Source organism: Stegodyphus dumicola, chromosome 1, assembly GCF_044657685.1.
Source record: "Stegodyphus dumicola isolate Sdum_Otavi_A_Nest chromosome 1, ASM4465768v1".
Taxonomy (NCBI): Eukaryota; Metazoa; Arthropoda; class Arachnida; order Araneae; family Eresidae; genus Stegodyphus; species Stegodyphus dumicola.
Genome location: NC_140768.1, coordinates 67,144,127 through 67,151,833, shown reverse-complemented (window position 1 = coordinate 67,151,833; position 7,707 = coordinate 67,144,127).

The window sequence follows — 7,707 nt, the reverse complement described above, 5'->3', positions numbered from 1 at the left end:
CATCAAAAGTAAGCTACTCTTTATGTTTTTTGTCTCATCAAAAGTAGGCTGCTCTTTATGATTTAATTTGGAAATGATATATTTCCAATAATCCCAGATAACAATGACTCAATTCAGTTATTACTATAAAATTTCATTTCTGCACTTGAGCGTTGGGAATGGGAGGACTTAGGTGACACTGCAGCAAAATTTCAGAATATTTTTCGAGAAGTTTAACGGAACGTAATTCTCACTGAAAAGAAAGAACGTTTATGAAAAATAAAATGTCCTCTCAACTTTTTTTTCCTTCCTCAGTTTCCCATTTTAAACGATCAAAATATAAGCAACAATTCTAACAAATGCATATGCTTTAAATCCACGGTAAAAAACTGCAATCAAGAAACTAAATAGGCACATTCAAAAACGTTGTCGCATGGCATACCATTAAAAAAGCACAGTAGCTATACAAGGACACATTCGACATTATTGTTCCTAAATTAAGAATTATGGAGAAAATGCTTAATGTTCCTGCATTGCATTTGAAGAATACTGTTGGTCATTACATCGCAATAAATGATTTGTTTGAAAAAAGAAAACCGCATTTGTACTTCACAATACGATATTGATGACTATAACTCAAGGAAATGTGAGCAATTTTATGACTTACTGTATTAAAAAAATTTAATCATAAATTCCAAATAACAAAATACAATAAATAAATAACATGGGTATAGGTACCTGAAAAGTACAATTCAGAATAATCAAGTTCATTGATGCTAATTCGATCGTAGAAAAAAATAATAACTGACTTAGCTTTCACGTTTACGGAAATAAAATTTTTGAAGAAAGAAACGTGAAAAATCAATCCTGTTCCAACAAGAATTAGAGCTAAATTTCAATTGCCTAACAGCTTACGCCACAAAAGTGCGCAGGAAGGGTGTGATAATTGCTTATAAGGTTATAAGGTCTTTTTTTACTGTAAAATGGGACTTAACTTTTGGGGAGATTTTAAACAACTGATCGCTCAGTCTAAGAGTATTAAATACAGAAACTTGAGAAGGGTGTAAAGAAACTTTAAACTTTTTAAATGACAGAAGATATTTCTTGTGCTTACAAATCTTCCAGCATCTGTGGCGAGAACTCAAAGTATAAACTCAAAAGTGAATTTAAATGCTAATAACCATAGGCTACAGAGAGCAATTTAGTAGCGAATTTGGCTCGAACTTCATCTGCGTGATTTTAACTATCGGCAAATAGAAATGCTGAAAACAGAAACTTTTACCTGGAAATAGCCAATATAGTAATGTGAAATTCAAACGGGAGAACACACTCTGATTTAACAATCTAAAATTCTCACTTAAATGTACGCGAGTTAATGCACATTCTGGCCGAAAAACAGAAGAGAGAAGCGATAGTAAAGATTTCAAACATAAAAATGCCTATTTAAAAAAACCGCATAGAGTTATAACCCAAGTGTAACCATTTAGACATTTTACCAGTATTATAATCATAGTTGTTGCTAACATTGGTGCTACTTTGGTAGACGGTTGCACGGATTTTGGCGATTTTTTGGCGATCTTTCTTTTGGCGAGTAATACGACTTATGGTAAACCCACTGCTGGATAAGTTATTTATGGTAACCGATACTTTGTTGTCATTTTATTTTTAAAATAACGTGTTTTATTGTGCATAAATTCCGTGTTTTAAATATTATTTATGGCTTCTAAATATTAAAAATAAATTTAATTTTGCATTTTTATTTAAAATAAAAATTTTATTGTTCATCATATTTTATGAAATTTTTGTGGATGATGTAATCAATGACGTCACCTTACTTTAAAAGTAATTCGTTTTAATATTTATAAATTTAATCTAATGTTTTAAACATTATTTATGGCTGTTAAATATTAAAATACAATTTAATTTTGTATTTTTTTTTTTTTTTGAAAAATGATTTTATTATGTATGGTTATTTAAATAATTTTAATTCTAGGCGTGATGTACTCAGCTCTCTGATTGGTTATAGAATATTTGTGCATTAACGAGCTGTAATCAGCTCCCTGATTAGTTACTGAAAATTTGTGCATTACCGCGCCATTTTAAAATTTAATTTTTATCTTCGAATTACTTCAAAGTTGAATGTTGTTATTGGTATGTACCAAGAATTATTGGTATCGGAATCAAAAAATTGCCTTTACACTTCAGGGAGGGGCGGTTAAAGGATCTTCGAAATCTTAAAAACAATACCTATTATTAGAGTTTTTTTTCCAAATTTTTTTGTTATTTTTAATGTTTATGATCCATTAATTGGGCTCTAAATTGCTTTATCTTTTTTTTATTTTTTTTATTCCTGCCCTTGATATTACATTTTTCAAATTTTTTTCATTGATATGTAAATTATGATTCCGATTTTTTTGTGGTACTTATCAATAAACGAAAGGTTAAATGACCCCAAAAAATGTAAGTGCATATTTTTCTTTTATTTTATAATTGTATACTTCAATTTTTGTTAAAAAAATTAATACACTATTTTCAAAAATTGCTAAGATAATTATTGTCACATATGTTTTAATGTTAATTATATTCTATATAATGTATTTTAAAGTATTTGAATTTAGTAATATTTTAATTCTTTTAAATGTTGGTATAATTATTTAAATGTTTTTAATTCGATATTCAATTTAAGTAACATTTTAATCTAATTAAACGCGGGCACAATGTTTTTATAGCGGTGTTTTTATTCTCTTCTTTGCTATATGAAAGTAATAATAATCTTACTTTAGTATTTTATACTCATAGTAAATGTATTTATTTACACTTTCCTGCCATCTTAAAAAACGACATTTTCAACAAAAAATTAATCCATTACTTTTAACGATATTTATACTTTACTATGCGTAAAAACAGCGTTTTTCAAGATGGCTGACGTTGGCAAAAATCGCGCTAACAATTGCGCCAACGTAAATCGTCAAAAATCCGGCAAACCGTCTACCAAAGTAGTACCCTACCATTTTACATACCTATATTTTTCCGCACTTTTTCCTCTCTCCTTTCTCTCTCGCTTTTCTTTTCTTTTTTTAGTCCAAAGGAGCTTTGTTCTGAAGGACTATTGTTCTTGTTTTGCGATTTTGCGTTGTATCACTATAAATGTCCGTTTCACTTTTCCAACTGTTGCCACTAAATGTTACAGTCCTGCATTATATTTGAAGAAATTAAATAATGAAAAATCTGCATTAATGTATGTATGTTGTATTTCTCGCATTGTGATAAAAAAACGGCACATAGAACCATTGAATTTTGAATGACGTAATCCTCCTACGAATATGAGCATATGGAAGACCAACTTTGAAATTTGTAATTTGTTTTGTTATCGATTTCATCTTTTGTAAAACTTTAACGAATTTTTGATTAACAAACTCAGCGATTTAAAAGCGAGCCATGGCAACGTTGTACAGAAAAAAAAAAAATTATCTCCAACGCTTGAGTCTCTGTATCGGAAAGTCTAAAGATATGCTCATGTTAAACTATTTTGTAATATTGCTGTTGAACTAAATATTATGTTTTAAGTGCGACGAACGTGATATTTAATAAATAAATATAACACACAAAATGTTAAAAGAAACGCCCCTTTCGACCTAATTTAAAATCTGAAACTTTTCAGATTTTTTTGTTATTTTTTGTTATTTTTATGATTTTTAACTTTTAGTGTGAAAATTTACATCTAATGTGCCTTTATGTGTTTTTAACTTCATTCTTTATGATTTAATTTTTGTTTACAAATTCAGACTTTACTGACCTTTATTTCTCTACCTTAAACGTCTGTTATATTTTAAAATAAGATCTTGCAGCATTTCAAGTTCTTGATTTAGTTTTAATTCGTTTATATTTTGCATAAGCTTCAATCTTTCAGGCAATCAGTCTTACATTTATGTGTTATAATACACGCAGTATCATTGTAGAACAATAATATAGCCAAACATGATAATGGGCTTCAAGAATGATTCTCCTAGGCGAAGCACATCATGGGCACGTTTTCCATTTTGGAAAAAAATCAACTTAGAAGAACTTGGGAAGTGACTCACCGCAAACCTAAATTAGCATTCAGAATTGCTTGGTGAGATCCAAATTCTATAGTAATCTGTTCATTAATATCCGTAATTGTAACTGATAATTAGATCTATGACCTGTTGTGTAATTTGAATAAAAAGGCTAGAGGGCGCTGTTGCTCGCTTAGTTGTAAGAGAATAAAGTTTGTTCATGTTGAAGGCGGCGGCCTAAGAATACGCTCTGTATATAGTAATTAAAATATTGTTTAAAATGTAAAAGTGTTAAAATTAGTGAACCCACTGAACCACCATCATCTGATTTGGAGATGCACAAAATTATTAAATGGTGCATCGGCGTAAGGAATTAAGGCTTTGTGAAGATTTTAGGTGTTCGATCCAAGTGTTTCGATTTCAATGGATATTTCATATTCAAGTGACAATGGAATTCCAAATAAAGGTAGGGAAATCTTAAATTAATTATTTAGTGATTATTTGTAGTACATTAGTAAGTATTTATTATTGCTGTCGTGGGTGTATTTAAATTAAATAAAATGGAAGAGAAGTTAGATAGATTGAAACGTAAACGTTCCACATTGAGATCGTCTGTTACTAGGTTAATTAAAGTGATTGAAGATAAATTAAAAATTGAAGGGGAGGAAAATTTGATTAAAAAATTACGAGAATTGTTTGAATTATTAACCGAAAAGAAAAATAATTTAAGAACGCTTGATGATGAAATACAAGAGTTAATTGATGTTAACTTAATTGAAGAAGATTGTAGTATAAGCGAAGAATACAATGACAAATGTATAATTGCTTGTAGTCAAATTAAGCAGTTTCTAGGTACGGTTACCGCAGTACCGCCAGCGAGGAATCCCCAAAGTTCTGATTTAAACCAGTCTAGTGGTAATGGAATTTTGCATGTAAGTTCCAGTTCTAGTGGGAGTAGTACGCTGAAATTACCAAAATTAATGATTGATAAATTTTGGGGAGACCCCAAACAATGGAATGAATTTTGGAATAGTTTCGAAAATTCGATACATAAAAACGAAACGCTTTCAAAAATACAAAAATTTGTATACTTAAAAACATTCTTAACGGGACAAGCTTCGAATGTTGTGTCAGGCTTTGAGTTAACAGAAAGTAATTATGATAGTTGTGTAGCATTACTAAAGGACAGATATGGTCGAAAAGACCTGATTATTAATTCATTCATGAATAAAATTCTCAATTTAGAAGCCGTTAAAAATTCTGCTAACGTAAAGGCTTTACGTAAATTATATGACGAATTAGAAGTTTCGATTCGTAATTTGGAAACTTTAGAAGTAACTTCTGGCTCATATGGACATTTATTAATTCCAATATTATTAAAATTAATTCCGGACGATTTAGTTTTGGAATTTAATCGTCAAAGACGATCGAAAGATAAAGTTGACGTTTCGGAATTAACACAATTTATTAAAACGGAAATAGAATGCAGGGAAGTTTCAAATCTAGTATTAAGCGGAAGGAAAAATCCTGTGCCTCCGCGAGTCGATCAATCAAAATATGTAAAAAATACACCCACGGCTGCATTTCATACTGCAGTTAACCGAAAGTGCATCTTTTGTGATAATTTGCACGAGTCATTTAAATGCGAAGTGAATGTTTCTGATAAATTAAAGAAACTAAGATCCGAAAACCGCTGCTTTTCTTGTTTTAAAAAATTCCATACATCAGAAAGGTGCAGAAATAAAACTAAATGTAATAAATGTGGCGGTATGTATCACAATGAATCGATTTGTACTAATAAATCCCTTGTAAACAAAAAGTTGGAACAAGGTTATTCCAAAAATGAAACTGAATCTCTGACTTTGAATTCTGAGGAAAGAAATAAAGTTCAAAACTTAAAATTGATTGCTTCTGTTCCTCAAGGTGATAATAATAATGACTGTAATGCCAGGGAAATATTATTACAAACTTGTACAGTTTATGCTTGTTCTAAGTATAAAGCAAAATTAACTAGATTAATTCTTGATCAAGGCAGTCACAGATCCTTTATAACGAAAAAATTGGCCGACCATTTAAAACTTACTCCAATCCGTTATGAAAGACTTTCTGTTTATTCATTTGGTGCGACGAAGGCAATGAATCATTCCTATCCGGTCGTTGAAATCGAAATTCAGAATTGGAAACAAAATAATAAAATAAAAATTGAATGTTTGATCTCGGATGTTATTTCCTCCGCGTCCATCAGTGTGCCTAGTAAACAAATTGCAGACTTCATGGAGCATATGGGGTTGCAGATCGCCGATTGCGCAAGAAAAAATAACATAGATGTTGAGATATTAATTGGAGGGGATGAATTCTGGAATGTAGTTTATTCTGAAAGAATTAAAATATCTGAAGGGTTGTACGCAGTCAGTTCTGTGTTTGGTTGGGTTGCCGCAGGAATCGAGAAAAATAAAACAAACAAAAATTGTTCTGAAAATTTAGCGGTAATGACAAACACTGTTGTGTTGAAAGATTTAAAAGGTTTTTGGGAATTAGAACATATGGGAATTAATGATTCTGATGATTATTCGATATTGACTGCGAAATAGTAGACCAGTTTGAAAGAAATTTGCAGTTTAAAAACGGAAGATATGAGGCAAATTTAATCTGGAAATACAGTCCGAATAATTTAGGAAATAATTTTGAGGTAGCTAAGAAACGATTCGCAAACCTTCACAATAAACTAAGTAAAACTCCGGAGATTTTTCGGGAATATAAAAATATAATTGAGAACCAGATATTAGAAGGAATTGTGGAGGAATGTCCAAATAATGATACAAATTTGGGATATTTTATGCCGCACCGAGCAGTGATACGACCTAGTGAAACTACTAAGGTAAGAATTGTGTACGATGCTAGCTCAAGGACAGAGGACACGAATTCGTTAAATGACTGCCTTGAATCGGGACCTAATCTAAATCCAAATATACTAGACATTATGTTAAATTTTCGTAAGTTTAAGATAGCGTTTTGTGGAGACGTTGAAAAAGCCTTTTTGATGATAGGAATTGCTGAAGGTGATAGAAAATTTCTAAAATTTCTTTGGTTTAATGAAAATAATGACTCCTTTAAGATTATGCAAATGTGTCGCGTAGCTTTCGGTTTGACTATATCTCCTTTCATTTTGGCCGCCACTATAAAATATCACATTCGAAAATATAAAGATAAAATGCCGGACAGTTTCCAAATGTTAAATTCTTCTGTCTATGTCAATGACCTATATTTTGGAGCAGGAACGGTTGAAGATGCATATTGGTTATCTGTAGATGCGGTTAATATATTTAAGGATGCTGGGATGAATTTCAGAAAATTAAGAACTAATTCTAAAGCATTAAACGATTTATGGGTCTCAGATGGGATTAAGGAATCAGACAACAAATTAACTAGTGAATCGAATTTCTTAGGCATGATTTGGAATTCCATTGAAGACGATATAAAGTTAAATTTAAAAAATTTAATTGACTTTTCTACTGGAAACGATTTTGCTACAAAAAGGAAACTTTTGCAAAGCATCGCCCAAATATACGATCCATTTGGATTTATTGCACCCTTTGTTATTCGGGCAAAAATTATTATGCAAGAAATCTGGTGCTCCGGTTCTGACTGGGATGAGGTCCTTCCTGCAGAGATTAAGGACAAATTCAACATT